This window comes from Coenobita brevimanus, chromosome 100 (assembly GCF_032717465.1).
Source record: "Coenobita brevimanus isolate Jiangsu-jjx chromosome 100, ASM3271746v2, whole genome shotgun sequence".
Lineage (NCBI taxonomy): Eukaryota > Metazoa > Arthropoda > Malacostraca > Decapoda > Coenobitidae > Coenobita > Coenobita brevimanus.
Window position 1 is genome coordinate 31,914,076 of NC_137053.1, and position 16,890 is coordinate 31,930,965.

The following is a 16,890-nucleotide window of genomic DNA, read 5'->3' on the forward strand; positions in this document are numbered from 1 at the left end:
CAAATCTACCTTCACTATCTGTTAACTCCATCAGACCTTTGGACTGTGGAATGGGCAATCTGTGCAATTTTCAGATATGAGCACAAATCTATATTTCTTGCTAATGTCAGATAATTGTACTAAGCCCTAGGTGAAAATCTCCAAACTCAAGAGTTAGGAATGGAATGGAATATGAAGTTTAGGCCAAATGCCAAGCACTGGGACCTGAGAGGTCATTCAGCGCTTTGATGAGTGAGATATGAAAGATGATAGTTTAAAAGAATGAGTATAAAAATAGAGAAAACTACTACACAATAATCATGCAATTAAAAATCGTAGGTAAAATGAAAACAGATGTAGAGAGCAAGCCCTAAAACATAACTATGACAACACTAATCACAGCTTGCAGTATAGCCCTGTCTCCTTTAAAAATACCATAAGGCAAGAAAAATTTGCCTTATTACCTAAAACAACTAATAGGGATCCCCTGTTTGTTAAAAATTTCACCCGAGAACGGGCATAGGTCAGACAGTCCAATGAGATATGCCTGCAAGTTGTTGAGACATGACAGATGTCACACTGAGGTGGGACCCCTCGGTCCAAAAGGAACCCATGAGTCAAACGCGTATGGCCAATTCGCAGCCTAGTCAATCTCGTCTCAAAACCCCAACAAGCCTGAGAAGAGGACGACCAGGCATAGACCGAAGGCCGTATCTCTTTATACTTCGAGTTATTGGCCAGGGAGAGGGAAGCCCATCTCGCCTGCCACTCAGACCAAACAAAGTTAGGGATAACAGTCTTGAAATCAGAATAGGGAACCTTATTATACCCAACAGAAGGAAGAGAACATGCCGATTTTGCCTCGTTATTGGCAAACTCGTTCCAATAGAGGCTAACATGTGACGGTATCCAGCAGAATGAAACAAATTTATACTTTGCAGCCAGGTGCCAAAGCCAAGACTGAAGCTTCCTTATTATAGGGTGGAATGTATTAAACTGCTTAATGGCGGTCAAGCTTCCATAGGAGTCTGAATATATTGTAAACGTCTTTCCCGGCATTGAGTAAGCCGCTTCAAGAGGCTTCTCAATAGCAGTTTGTTCAGCAGTGAGAACAGAGGCATAGTTTGAAAGCCGTCCAAGATGTATGCCCCCTTTATGGACAACAGCACAGCCTACACCAAGGGGTGACTTTGAGCCAACAGTATACAACTTTACTGAGTCCCTATGGAGAAGGTCATGGCGCAAAAACATCTATTTAGTTTCTTCATCCGAAGCGGTTTTCCTACACAGGGTTTTGGGACACACATTAGGTTCCAAAATGAGCCATGAAAGGAGATTGCTGTAGCTTACTGGTTCAATTTTTTGCTCCCTCAGCGATGCATCACCCACAGGTAACATGCGAATCAGGAATGGTATAGAGGTTCTTGGACCACAGAACTTAGACAAGTCACACTGCAACAGAACATCAACACAAGGATTGGTGTAATGATTGCTTTTAATTCGCGCAATGTAGCGAAGCCCTAACTCACGCCTACATAAGTCCAGAGGAAGCTGGTCTGTATCTACATATAAACTCTCCACAGGGGAAATGCAGAAGGCACCCGAGCACAGTCATATATTGTGGAGCACATCAAGCTCATGAAGTTTAGTCTTACATGAAGAGGAATAAATTTGGCAAGCATAGTCAATCAGTGACCAGCACAAAGAGTTATAGAGCCTGAGAAGGGAGTTCCTATCAGCACCCCAATCAAAACCAGAGACCACCCTAAGGATATTCAATGATTTCTTGACTTTAAGCTTTAGATAATCAATGTGCTGTGACCAAGAGAGACGTGAGTCAGAGATCATGCCCAGAAACTTAACCTCCTTCTCAAAAGGGATGATGTCATCATTTAACTTTAAGTGTGGGCCAACCTCCTAGCGTGTGCTTCAAGTGAAGCGGACTGCAACAGTCTTGGAAGGTGAAAAGCAAAAACCATTATCATCAGCCCAACAATAAATAGTATTTGTGAACTTTTGCAGCTGATGACTAATCTCGACTGCGTCGTAGCCAGCCACACAAATTGCCAGATCATCAGCATACAGGGAGCCCAAAACGGGGCGGGAAATCTGATCGAGAACACCATTGATAGCCACAGTGAAACAGATGACACTAAGAATGCTACCTTGGGGAACACCCTCCTCTTGCCTATAAGGGCTGGATACAACATTTCCGACATGAACCTTAATGTAACGTTCCGACAAGAAGGAGCGGATAAAACGAAACATACAGTAAACCCTTATTATACGATGCCTCTTTGTACGATATTTCACTTATACAATGTCAAAATTTTAGTACCCTATGCCCACTATACAATGGGAACGATTTGCAACAACGATGGATCATCTGCGGCTCAGTGAACAGCGAATGTGCAAACGCAACAAAAACGTCCTCACACTGTCAGCATTAGACCACACACACTTGTCCACCGGTCCAGCCTCATTAGCTAGCCCTGCCCAGCCAGGCAGTTCTGACATTGATGAGTGAGGGCTGTGAGTCCCTGTGACTGTGAGGCCGAGTTGGGACAATTCGCCATCAGGACGATTCCCCATCATTTATTTACGTATCAGTTTATTTAGCAAGTACACTAGTTTTTTAATTATGTAAGTTATAAAAGTGGGGGGATGGGGTGGAGAGGTATATGAGAGAGGGGGGTGTGAGTTGGGAGCAGGGCAGTGAAATGGCGGGGGACAGGGCGACTTGGAGGCGATTTGTTTGTGGCCACCCCAAACGGGATTGAGGCGTCTGGTAATAGATAGAGATAGATAGATAAAAGTGATGGTGGTTTATTGTTTATATAGTAAATGTAAAATATGGCATCAAATCATGGGCATTAAATGAAAAATAATAATACAGGTATATTGAAACGTGAATCAGCTGATTTATGATCGATCCTTCATCTTAGCATAAGGCTACATACGAGACAGTGGCATTTATATAAATGCCTAATTACCTTAAGTGAACGATCGACATACTTTGGAATTATACAAATAATCTTCATGTTAAGTCTATATAAATGTTTCAGGATATTTCGCCATCAAGTCAATTTGCCATCACAACAATAACAAGACAATTCGCCATCGGGACTTTTCGTCGTCAGGATGATTCCCCATCGTTTATTTTCATATCAGTTTATTTAGGAAGTACACTAGTTTTTTAGTACTGTACTTGTACCTCTTCAAAGTCGTTTTAAAATATACCCAGGATGTTGTAGTACCAATGGAAATTAATGAAAACAGCTGTGGGTGATGCTAGAACATAATTCAAAGTCAACTACAGCAAGGTAGAAACAAGTTAAATATTGTCTAAAAGTGCAACTTACAATTGATATCCAAAGCCAATGCTACTGAACAAAAATAGACTTTGATAGATCCCCCTGAGAATTAGTTATTAAAGTATCAGTTAATCAGTAATAAGTATATTTATAGAATGATGGGGAATTGTCCTGACGGGGAACGTCCATATTATGACGACGAATTGTCGACTTCATAGCGAATTGTCTAGGAACCACATAAACAACCGCTGCTTGCTTCAGTAAAAGTAAGATCTACTGTATGCTGTAGTTTTCATGCTTTTTTCTCTTTATTCACTATTAATGTGTTACTTTAAATGTTTAAACATGAGGATATTTCATGTATGTGAGTGCTAAAGTGTGTGTATGTGAGAGTTTAGGCATGTCTGGGAACGTATCCCCACTGACTCCATGTTATAATGGGATTGCTGTACGATGGGGTTTTCAGGAACGGAACCCCATCGTATAATGAGGGTTTACTGTATTTCCCTCTATGCCATATCGAGACAGCTGAAGAAGAATACTAGTGTGCCTGGTTGTGTCGTACACCTTCTCGAGGTCAAAGAACAATGGTTGGCAGAGCTTTGCTGGATTTTAATTGAGAGGATCAGGAGGGGGTCTAGTGTCGAACGGTTTTTCCGAAACCAAAACTAAGGAGAAAGCAGCTTTTCGGACTCTAAGTACCACACTAACCTTGCATTAACTAGCTTTTCCATCATCTTACAAACACAGCTGGTCAGTGTGATAGGCCTATAGGTGGTAGCCAATAGGGGATTTTTGTATGGCTTGCTAATGGGAATAATGAGGGAAACTCTCCAACTGGCAGGAAAAATGCCCATTTCCCAAATTTTGTTAAAGATCTTTAGGAGGAACTTCGTAGCCACAGCAGGCAAATTTGTAAGCAGTGAATAGAGGATGTTGTCCTCACCTGGAGACGTAGAGGTAATCAACGACAAAAAGTTTTCCAGTTCCCGAAGTGTGAACAAAGCATTATAGGCAGCATTGCAAGAAGATGGAGAAGGTAGAGGCATGTCAGGAATATCATTCCCTGATATTAGAGAGGACTTGGAGACATCAGCAAAATGCCTCCCTAAGGTCTCCGCAACCTCAGCAGGATCAGTGAGGGGGTCGCCACCTATTTTCAATGTCGGGTTGGGAGATGGGATAAATTTGCCTGAAAGCTTTCTAATTTTCCTCCATATAACCCTAGACGGAGTCTTGGAATTAACGCCATTGATGTAAGATATCCAAGAGTCCCGCTTAACCTTTCGAAAGTAGCGACGCTGCTTTGCCATGGCACGTTGGTAAATTTGGCGCGTGGCAGCTGAGCTACTGGTCTTGTAACACCGATAACATTTCCTCGTAATTTTCCTTAGTATGGCACAGGTTTATTCCACCAGGGGACCGCAGGTAGACGCGGTTTACCTTTCGACATAGGGATGGTCACACGGGCACTGCCCATAATCGCAGCAACAAAATACTCATAGGTTTCCAAGTGACTAGAGAAGGACTTGAAAGGCCTAGCCAGAAGTATACCGTTTTTATAATTCAAGCAATCAGCCTTCTGCTCCCTCCACCTAGGAGAGGAATGAGCAGGGACATTTTTCACACACTTTAAATGGATTGGGTAATGATCACTTCCATTCAGAAAAGGATTTACTGAGTCTTGGAATTAACGCCAATTGATGTAAGATATCCAAGAGTCCCGCTTAACCTTTCGAAAGTAGAGGCGCTGCTTTACCATGGCACGTTGGTAAATTTGGCGCGTGGCAGCTGAGCTACTGGTCTTGTAACACCAATAACATTTCCTTGTAATTTTCCTTAGTATGGCACAGGTTTTATTCCACCAGGGGACCACAGGTAGACGCGGTTTACCTTTCGACATAGGGATGGTCACACGGGCACTGCCCATAATCGCAGCAACAAAATACTCATAGGCTTCCAAGTGACTAGAGAAGGACTTGAAAGGCCTAGCCAGAAGTATACCGTTTTTATAATTCAAGCAATCAGCCTTCTGCTCCCTCCACCTAGGAGAGGAATGAGCAGGGACATTTTTCACACACTTTAAATGGATTGGGTAATGATCACTTCCATTCAGAAAAGGATTTACTAACCAATGAAAATCCATAAGGAAGGGGAACACAAGTTCAAGTCAATAGCGGAGGAAGCTCCACTACAGACATTGTGGTAAGTCATAGAGCTATTGTTGTAAATTGAGATATTATACAATTGGAGTATGTCATCTATAATCCTCCCACCAGGATCCAAAATTGTTCCACCCCATAGTGGATTATGGGCATTAAAGTCCCCAAGAAGGAGAAAGGGGATAGGAAGCTGACGGATTAAGTCTTCACTGTCCTGTTCACTGAAACCACCACCAGGTGGAAGATACGAGGAGCATACCGTGAGCGAATATGCCAATACAACCGTAACAGCAACAGCTTGGAGAGTCATCTGCAACTGAACAAAAGAGAGCTGCAAGGACCTGTGAACAATTATTGCTGCACCCCCATGCGCACGATTTCCTGGAGGAGGGAAAGACCCGTGAAAGACATAAATCAATCCAGGATTGTATACCTCAGAGCCCAACATGGTCTCCTGGAGACAAACAATCCCTGGATCAAAGTCATGCATCAGAACTTTTAGCTGCTCAGACCTAGAGTGAAGACCCTTACAATTCCAATGCAGGATGTCAGAATGGAACATTACCTGCTAACGTCAGAAGCCCCAGCCTTTCCATTATGTGGTTGGTATCAGGGTGCAGTGACAGACAACGGCTCCTCACGGACTTGTCAGTATCGGATTTGATAACTGGTAACTTAGAAGTTTCAGACAAAACAGACACAGGTTTTGTCGCCTCGGGAGGGGATGGACAACTGTATCAGACGCTACAGGAGGGTCAGTGACAGAAGGTAGAGGAGAGACATCCATCGAATGGTCGTGGGCCGGACAGTCCTTATCGAGATTTGAGAACTTATTGGATAGTGGAATACCACCAGTATCCATAGAGGGAGAAGAGTTCTGGGATCTTTTAGAACGGGGAGGACAATTGAAGTCAGTCAGCCTTTGTATTCGTTGTACGAGAGTGCTCCCTCACAGAGGGAGCAACCGAACTTTGCTTTCTGATTGCCTTTAAAGGACGAGGTGACAACGACATTGCTCGAAAGTGCTTCCCCACAGAGGGAGCAACCACACTCCACTTACTGACGGCCTTTGAAGTACGGGGAGACAACGAGATTGCTCGAGAGTGGTCCCGCACAGAGGGAGCAACCGAACTCTGCTTACTGACGGCCTTTGAAGTAGGAGGTGACAACGACTGGGCAGAGGACGACCGAGAAAAGGAGGGGCCCTTACCAGAGACAACACCAGTACCACAAAGGGTTTGGAATGAATGCAAATCTGAAGTTGAAAGACCAACAGAAGACTTGTCACCAGAAGCTGGAAGTGGCTTGGCAGGTGACTGAGGGTTATTCTGCTTAGTGCTGCTAGTAGCAGTGCGAGGAAGTTGAGGGGACTGTCCGTCACAACGATGGGATCGAAATCCTTGGATGACACTTGAAAATTTGGAGCTAGGGTGTTTGTGGGCCGTCAACAACCAATGTCGAGCACTTCCATACCTAATATACTCATTATCTGTGAGCGCAATGATTTCCTGCTCGAACTGGTACCGCAGGCATGTTTTTTAATTCGGAGAGTGATCACCACCACAATGCTTGCAGAACTTAGAATTAGGGCATGATTCAGGGTTGTGACTGGCAGAACAAATGAAGCATGTCTTCTGACTTTTGCAGGAGTCCTTCACATGACCATATTCGAAACAATTATACCACTGTGTTGGCCTACAACGAAACTTCTTGACATGAAATCTCAGATGTCTAATTCTGATGTAGTCCGGCAGATGAGGTGATGAAAATGTCAGACAAATAGTGGAATTTGCACCTTTCAGCTTCTTTACCTCAATAACATTCGCAGGACAACGACGCAGTATCTCTTCATCCTTAACCCCTTAACCGTGGGGCATCACTTTTGTGACGCTTAGGAGCAAGGGATCATACTGCAGGGTGTCACTTTTGTGATTCCGTGTTATTTTGAATTTGCCCAGGCTTTCAAGTGGTGGCTTGTATCATCTATCAGTACTGCCAATGTCCAACACTAGTCAGCACTCTTAATCTCATCTGTACTTCCATCCATTAATGACAATTTAGCCATTTCTCCCCGTTCTTGACTCCCCTCCCTACCTCCCCTCCATTACCCTCTTCTCTCGCCTGCCTGGCCGCGCTGAGCTAAGTAAATCTTCCCCGGAATTTTCCACTGATTTCATCCATTGATATAAGCCCTATGCCCTATTCTTATACCAAATGATATATACAAAAAAGAAATAAGGTAAGTGATAGTGCCATACACCTGGAATTGGCTAATTATCACCTGACAATGCCTCAAGTGCACTCATTTGCTAATTTTCCCTGTTTATTTCCCCTTGGAATATGCCGTATAATCTATTCTCGTAATAAAAATGTATATAAGAAAGGAAGGGAGAAGCCTACGTGATATTTATATTCACCTGGAACTACCTAATTTATTATGTATTGTCTAGATTTCCTGCCAATCATTTCATACTGTATATATTAGCAGCTGTCACCATGCTGACATTGGCAGCCTTTCACTGGCCCCAGGCCACCACAACATTCTGTTTACTGTCGTCTTTCAAGGTGAAACCACATCGGATTCGCACCTGTCCAATTCTGCCGCTTTTTAGCCCCATGCAAAGGGCCCTGTGACCTCTACCTCTACAAAACCTCATGTGGAAAGGGGTAAAGGGCTAAGTGACTGCTGTGGAATGTGAACTGGCTAATTTATCAATGAAAATGATGGACAGTGGCTACAATCATTCTGGTGACTAAAACAGTGCAAGTGGAAACGTAAATAATGTGTAAACAGCAAGTGAAAGCAATGAATGTAAATATAAGTGAACAGTGGAAAATAGTTTTATAAGTTACTGCACGTGACAGTGCATATCACAGTGTAAATAAAATAGAAATGTAAATAACCTAAATAAAATAGAGAATGTAAATAAAAAGGTAAATGAGTAGTAATATAACAATACGAGTATATAGCATTGCCAACAGCCATACCACATTGAGTATACCGCTTCCCATCCGATCAGCGAAGTTAAGCAACGTTGGGTCTGGTTAGTACTTGGATGGGTGACCGCCTGGGAACACCAGATGCTGTTGGCATCCCTTTGTGTCAAGTGGGGTTGGTGGAGGATTAGTGCCCCTCCCTGTAAAACAATTAACTCTAAGCCCTTGGCCACCCCGTTTGGGATACATGGCGTCTGGCAATGAATGAATGATGAATGAGTATATATATTAGGAGTAATGAAAGTGAAAGTTTCACTCCAGAATGAATGAATACTATGAGTTGTGAAAGTGAAAGTGACAGATTCGCTCTCAACGCTAGTATACAGGACGAGAAGGTGAATGCTACGTATTTTACTGAAAGAGAAATTGAATGCCTACAGTGTCAATAAACTACTATTACTGAAGGAAACTTATGGATAAAGAATGAAGACATATATAAGTGTTATATAGTAATAGAAATATAAAGTGTAAGTGTTTTTATGAATACTGAATGACAGAATACCAGCAGCAAACGAGCACAAGTGGGAAGCTGGTACGCGCTCGTAATTTTAATTGCTTTCAGTTTATTTTTTTGGAGTATGGATTCCGAACTATTTGAAAAACATAGAATAGTGTTTCTAGTGATAATATCAGGTTGTGGTAATCATATTACGGGGTGTCGGGAAGTGTAAAGTGGAGACTTAATTACCCAACTTCAGAAGTCTCCACAAGTCCTACAGTACTAAATGAAGGCTCAATAAACATCCCAGGAGAAAGCTAAAGGTATGTGCCATATGCATATGCAATTATAATATTCTAGGACTAATAACTGATTTTTGGCAAATATTTTTACAAAGTCTGTCGAAGCGCGAATATCGCCGCGGGAAATGCAAGGAGCAGCAAAACAATCCTGCGGTTTAGGGGTTAAAGTCACAAAGATCACTGTTGTAAATGACTCCTTTAGTAGTGTTGAAGGTTTTATGTGGGAAGAAAGACTGAAGAACCGAGTCAGGAGATGGAATAAATTTAGACAAAAGAGCAGCCTGTGTGTCATTCCCCGCTTTAACTAATAAATTCCTCCCATACCACTTCAAATTCCCCTCAGGGACATTTCCTATTTTCCTCTCGAGGCATTCTGATCCTTTGATGAAATTGTTGAGGCCGTCCTTATATATGGCGACATGCCAGTATGGCCTAGGAACGTCTCTAGGAATGTCAGGAATGCCGTCGTCATCCTCAAAAGGCTTAGGTATGAAGTCGAAGTCATCGTCAGACAGATTTGCTATACTGAAAAGTTTTGCCTTGCATCTAAGTAACGTGGTACCCTCATCTAATGCTCGAAGAGCAGCCACTGCAGAAGCGCTCTCACAGAAGGTAACGTAAGCGTCAAATGAAACTCCATCCTGGCACAATATCAACTATAACCTGCTCATGACACCAAAAGGCCTCATGGCAGCATAAAGAGTATCATATGCAATCGTTTCCCTGATTCTGGCACAGAAAAGCACCCTTAAATGTGGGTTTTCACTGGAAGGGGACTCAAAAGGTCTGGCTGTCCTCCACATGAGCACCAAATTCAGGGGAAGTGGTTGTCATGAATAAAGAAAAAAATCTTCATTCCCCCACCCCTCCACCCACCATGGAGCCCAACATGGGGAGGTCAGATGCCAGGGAAAAGACCACTGGCAACCCCAGAGGTATTGGGAGGGTGTACGCAGGTAACCACTGAGGGACTCAGACGAGGGCGACCCAAGGACGATAGGAGCCACCAGGCCCTCCAGTGCCCACTTGACCCTAACCAACACATGACCAGCCGACTGACCTGGTCTGGCCCAACCAGGCCACCCGTCTGGCCAGAATAAGGGACCAAAGAGGTGTATTGCTAGCTGCAGGGCGCATCATGCATCATCGATCAACCTCCAGGACTCCTGTCTCCCAGCGTTACGGGATGCCACGCATGGCAACTCAAGAGTTAGGTATAAGCTTCATTAAGCACTGAACTGCATGTGGCCTCTACAACAGTAAGGAAAATTATCTGGTCATACAAAAAATGGTTCATTAATATGATACCACTTCAGCCCCCCTTTAGATTCATTCATTCATTCATTCATTCATTGCCAGACACCATGTATCCCAAATGGGGTGGCCAAAGAATGGATATTTCATCACACTCACTCATATCCTCAGATCTATGTAAACTTACAATTTTCCAACAAACACAGGTCATTATCCTACAATCTGGCTGATTATATTACAGTAATAATGATCAAAATTAAATACTGCTCACTTCATTCAAAATGCATTACTTCCTCTACTCCAGCCATCCACACAAACTTCACCTTTTCCTATCTTCCACTCCTCACCTGCCACCACACCACCTCAAAGTATCATATACACACACATACAGTATGTAATACACTCATACTTTACCTTTTCTTATCTTCCACTCCTTCTCACCTGCCACCACACCACCTCAAATTATCATACACACACATACATCTAATACACTCATTCCAATACCTAAATCACTATGAGACAAACTTATTGTTACACTGCAGGTGGTAGGGGGTGGCAACGATTATCCACTCACTTTTTGTAGTGCTGCCTGCTACTTCCTTCACTTAGGAAAAAAAAAAATTGTGCCTTTCTCTCAACTTATTTTTTGCATCCTTCCAATCACTTTTACTATACTTCTCTCCACTTAAGGTGACTCTACACTGAGTAATATGACTAACGATTTGCTACAATCCAGCAATAATTTACAACAGCAGGTGGTAACCGCATGACCAATTAATGGGGTGGCGTGGCGCCTACTATGGTGCCCCTGTTTAAGAGGGTGGAGATGTAAGTGAGGCATCCATCCAGGAACTAAACCTCCACAATCTTCCACTGCACCTTGCCACAGTGAGATGATGTCTACCTCATAGGAACACTGGTTCACTGCATTGGACAGCCCTGCTTGCCTGTAGTTGATGGGGTCTGCTCGGTCGGACGGACCAGGGATACACTATTACAACACCTGCTACACTGAATGATCATCTGACATCCCACCACTGCATCATTTACAGAAGTAAGGTGGGTATCATGAAAAGTTTCTTTAGAAAATAGGAATGGAAAGCAAGGAGGAAGAGGAAGACAAGGAATGTGGATACAAGGTGGAAAAGAGAGCAGGCAGGGAAAGAGAGAATTGAGAGAAAATAGAAATTAAGAAGCAGGAATGTGTTGCACAACAACATGGACATCAAGCCTTCCAATCCTAGTCCATGGGAAAACCTGTAGATGAAAAGAGACACCACAGAATGAGGAGGTCCTAAGTCTGTGGGGAGCTATATCCTCGGTATTACCCAAACTCTCACACTAGCAGATAGGTTCATGAGATATGCAATTGCTAAACAGATTGTCATCATACTGTACACACAAACTCATATGCACATAATTAGTATTTCATCTAGAGCACTGACAGCCACACGGTGGCATGAAATAATGTCAAGTTCAACACATCCAGAGGTCTTATTTTATTCTAAAGGGTGAAGAAACAGTAAGGGAAGCAGTAAATGAGTAAGGATGGAGTGGGAGACCTATCCATAACTTTTTGCCCTGGTCCACTACCCATAATTAGGACTTATACAGTCTCTTCCTTCTACATATATACTCCCACCCAACTCTATCCCAATTAAATGAATGTGACAAGATATTAATCTGTTCAATAAAAGCTGTTCTGCCTCTGTGTCTGTGTGTTTGTGTGTAAACTTGCAAGTCATCCCGCTGGACAGGTGAGCTGAGTCGGTTGAGGTGGGCAAGGCATGTGGGTCAGTGGATAAGGTTGGCTGGGTTGGTGGTTCAGTGGGCAGGCAGGATAGCTGGGTTGGTGGATGAGTGTGTGGGCACGGTGGGTGGAGGAATGGATGGGCAGGAGTAGATGGGAGTTTCAGCAGGTGGGCAGGGTGTAGGGAAAGGTCGGTGGTTAGGTACTTTTGGGTGGGTTGGTGAACCAGATGGGTGGGAGGGCTCTGCTTAGTGTTTGGACTTTGTGGATGTGTGACTTTCCGGAGGGCGTTAAAATAAGATATTGTCTTATGTTTCTAATATTATTGCTGGACCCTTCCATGGGCTGGTCAACAAATGGCTTTCTCTCTGAGTCACTTATATTAACCACAAGTGTATTTGTTTTAACTGGACCTCAGCTGCTCTGTGGCTCACTGCCAATGCAGCCTCAGCTGTCATACTCTAATCCTACATCTTTAATGGTAATGGCATGTTTAGAGTCTCTTGATATATAAAATATATAAAAAATATATTGTACAGTATACATCCCAAAAATATGACTAAAATGACAAGTAATGAACATAAACAAATGCAATTAATTTTTAAGTATATAGACACCAGGTCATGCATCTCTCTCTCTCTCTCTCTCTCTCTCTCTCTCTCTCTCTCTCTCTCTCTCTCTCTCTCTCTCAGTGTGGTTTTAGATCTGAGTGGGGAGATATTACATGCGCACACACTCTCTCTCTCTCTCTCTCTCTCTCTCTCTCAGTGTGGTTTTATATCTGAGTGAGGAAATATTACATGCTCCTTGCCCTCCCTCTCTCTTTCCCATAATCTCATTTAACTGATGACTTACAACTATTATGAAATAAATATTTCTATGTAGTTTAGTTGTGTCTTTTGGAGGTTCCAGCAAATACAGTGAACAATGGGCTAGTAAAAATTTTAATACCTCCCCAAAATGTTTGGGAGTTAACCTCAAGGCAATGCTAGCTGATGAGCTCAATAGCACTGGAAAGCATAAATGTTTGGTTCCAATATCTCTTTTTCATTTGGCATTTTGTCACATCAGCAATCATCTTTCTCACTGTTACCACCTAAATAATGGCCCGAATTTTACTGCAGTACAGGTGTACCCCAAAAATCCAACAGGTATGTGTACCTACGACAGTCGTCGGATATTAATTCTGTCACATTTTGAATCAATTTTTCCGATAAGTTTCTCAAGAAATAATGAAGATGCATTCCAGCCCGCACCCAAAACTCACGCATATGTGAAGTAATCCAACAACAAAGGACATATAATAAAACTAGTACTATAATGCTTCCAGCAAATACAGTGAGCGTGTATAGGATCTGTTTACTCTAAAAGTATAGAAAAAGCCCTCCAATCTGACCACCGATTACCCGAATATCACAATACTCCAAATTTGTTAAGGTGAAAGTTTTCGAATTTTCGGGGCTTTATCTATGGATTTATCTTGCTTGGACTTGGATGTACCAGCCTCCAACTATTCATCTACGCTTCTATGCATTACCAGTGAGTAAAACAATAATCCATATCATTTTCAGTGTTTATTTAATGATCAAGTACATCTTTCTGATGTTTTCAAAGGTCACTCCCAATGGAAAAAAAAAAAAAAATGGTCCGAAAGGCCCTCGGTCCCCTGCCATTCGGATTACAAGACTTTTATTGTACAGTACAGTACAGTGCTATGTTTCTGTGTTCGTACAATAACCAGCTTATGCAGTTATTTGTTAAACTCAGGGTACCATGCAAATCAGTACACAGCCAGTCCTGAGCACACAGGGGTATGTTTTTCCATTATTAAACCTCATATTGACAGACCATGATTTTATCTGTATCGCTTCTGTCCCATCTCTATTTTTCTCTCGTGTTTCCTCTTCCTCTTTACTCCATTCCTAATCTCATTCCTCCTCTACTTCCAGTCCTCTCTCTTATTTGTTTTCTAGTCACATCCAAAGTGTATAAAAGAAAACAATAAAAAATTAAGCAAATGAGGAAATACACATGAAATATGCATCTCACACCCTCTTATCATCTGCTGAGGAAATGTTTACACTAACCCATGCAAAGTGATTTTGGCCTCTGCGTGGTAGTCAGAAGGATTTCTCTCTCTCTCTCTATCTATCTATCTATCTCTCTCCTGCTCCTGTTACTTTTATCCCTCTCTCTTATTCATTTTCGAGTCACATCTAAACATCATATAGGAACAAGAGAAAATTCAGTATAAGGAAGTACACAAGAAATTTGCATGTCTTGCTCTCTTATCATATGTTGAGATGAGGTTTACACAAGCCCACATACGCAATTTTGGCCACTGGGTGGCTGTTAGCAGGGACAAGTGTTTTGCTCTCTCTCTCTCTCTCTCTCTCCCCTTCCCTGTTAATCTATCCCTCTCTCTTATTCATTTTCAAGTCACATCCAAAGGATATAAGAGAAAACAAAAAAAGAAAATTCAGTGAAAGAAGAGGTAAACAAGAAATTTGCATCCCTCGCTCTATTATCATTTGCCGAGACAATGCTTGGCGATTTTGGCCTCTGTGCAACTGTCCAGAAGAGTTATGTATTTTTGCTCTCTCTCTCTTTCTCTCTCTCTCCCTCTCCCTCTCCCTATTTCTCTCGCAAAATCATTGTACAATCACTCGTGCTAAGCATTTTAAATTACTGTAATATAATTATAATATGGGGAACAACAAACACTACTCTTGTAACAAATGCTCAAAAACTCCAGAATTTTGCAGCTAAAATTGTAGATGGAAGAGCAAAAATATATGACCATGTAACCCCTATCATAAAAGATCTAGAATGGTTAGCCATAAAAGGTAAAATAACTCATGACACAGGGGTTGCCATCTTCAAATACATACATAATCTATACCCTGATTACCTCCCGAATCTTTCCACTGTAACTGATGTCACCTGCAGTACCACAAGGCAATGCAATAATCTCTACGTTCACAAGGTTAACACAGATGTTGGTGCACGATCCCTATTAGCACTGGGACCTAAACTGTGGAACGAACTTCCCCCGCATGTCAAGGAGACCAATAACTTAAAAACCTTTAAGCTGAGACTAAAAAATGAACTCCTTGAAAAATACTGAAAACCAACACAAAACAACTACTGTATGTATACTGTATGTACAAACTCTCTCTCTCTCTCTTTCTCTCTCCTGCACCAAACCTTGCCTCCCACCCCCTGCCCCACACCACCCCTATAGCCATCCCTCAGTAAACACTCCCCCACCCCCTCACTACCCTTCCTTCATCATTCGTCACACACTGCTCACCTATAATATCCCGATTATTCCTCTTCATCTAATTTGCCACCTTAAGTATCATATTTTTTCTTTCCTCATGATTTAGGTTATCAAGTAAAAGTCTCTGTGACTCAGACCTCGCCCTGTATACCTCTCTTCTAGCCCTATGCTTGGCAGCCAAATATTCCTCTTTGCTACCACCCTTCATCCATTCCCGGAAAAGCCTTCTTTTCTCCTTAATTGCAGCTTCTACACCCTCATCCCACCACCAAGTTACTTTATGTTTTGGTGGTCCTCTTGTCCAACCGCATGTTACATCAGTAACTCTCAGGAGATTGTTCTTGAGGGCTCTGTACTGTTCATTAACGCCTCTGTCTACAGCTCCCTGTTCAGCCACCACTTTCCTCATCTCGCTATAGAAGGCATCCCTTACTACTTGGTTTTTCAGCTTCCATACTTTCCTCCTAGGTACATGAGTCCTCTCTTTCTTCACTTGTTCTTTAAGCACCATATCACAAATCAATAGTTTGTGCTGCTGCACACACTCCTCACTTCCTATAACTTTAACATCCCTCACTAACCTCCTATCAGCCCTCCTAACCAGAGAATAATCCATCTGACTGCTATTTCCCCCAGACTCATACATAATTAACCTAATCTCTCTTTTCCTAAAATATGTGTCGCACACAATCATGTCCGTTGCCTCCCCAAACTCGAGTATCCTTTCCCCTTCCGCATTCCTTATACCATACGCACATCCCCCATGTACTCCTTCATAACCTTGTGCTGCTTCACCTACATGACCATTTAAGTCCCCTCCCAAAACCACTATCTCATCATCCCGCATACCACCTACTACACGTATTAAATCATCCCAAAATCTATCTTTCTCTACTTCATCCAATCCTGCCTGTTGAGCATATGCCGATATAACTGCAGCTATCTTTCTACTGAATAGATTTTTCACTACCAATATCTTATTGCTTACTCTTATAACATTCATATCATATTCCACCCATTTCTCCGCAACCATCACACCAACACCCCCATATCTGTCTGTCTCCCCCTGCCAAAACAACTTATAGGAACAGTCCTTCCCAACAATCTTTCTGGCCGATCCACCCCTGTACCGGACTTCCTGCAAACACACCACATCCACCCACCTCCTACTGAATGCCTCAACGACTTCCCCCGCTCTTCCCCTCAAACTTCCCACATTCCATGAACCCACCCTCATCCCCCTGGGTGATTTACTGTCCTCAGGCTTGCTTGGAAACTTATTCTTGTGTTCTGTCATAGTCAGGATTAATTAAGGGGGATAGACATACCGCAGGCCCCACTCACTGTACAGTTCCAGGTCCAGGCAATGGATCCAGGACCCCTAGCCCACCAGCTTACTAGTGGCTGTGG

At 42.7% G+C, this 16,890-nt stretch overlaps 1 protein-coding gene and 1 non-coding gene across 2 annotated transcripts in view; one reads left to right on the forward strand and one right to left on the reverse strand.

The window, feature by feature from the left end:
- LOC145414620 (uncharacterized) overlaps window positions 1–16,890 on the reverse strand; it is a 784,070-nt gene that overhangs the window by 74,527 nt on the left and 692,653 nt on the right. The window lies entirely within an intron of this gene.
- Window positions 8,430–8,548, forward strand: LOC145414779 (5S ribosomal RNA). The gene has a single exon (XR_013899934.1). It is a non-coding gene; the product is annotated as a 5S ribosomal RNA (ribosomal RNA).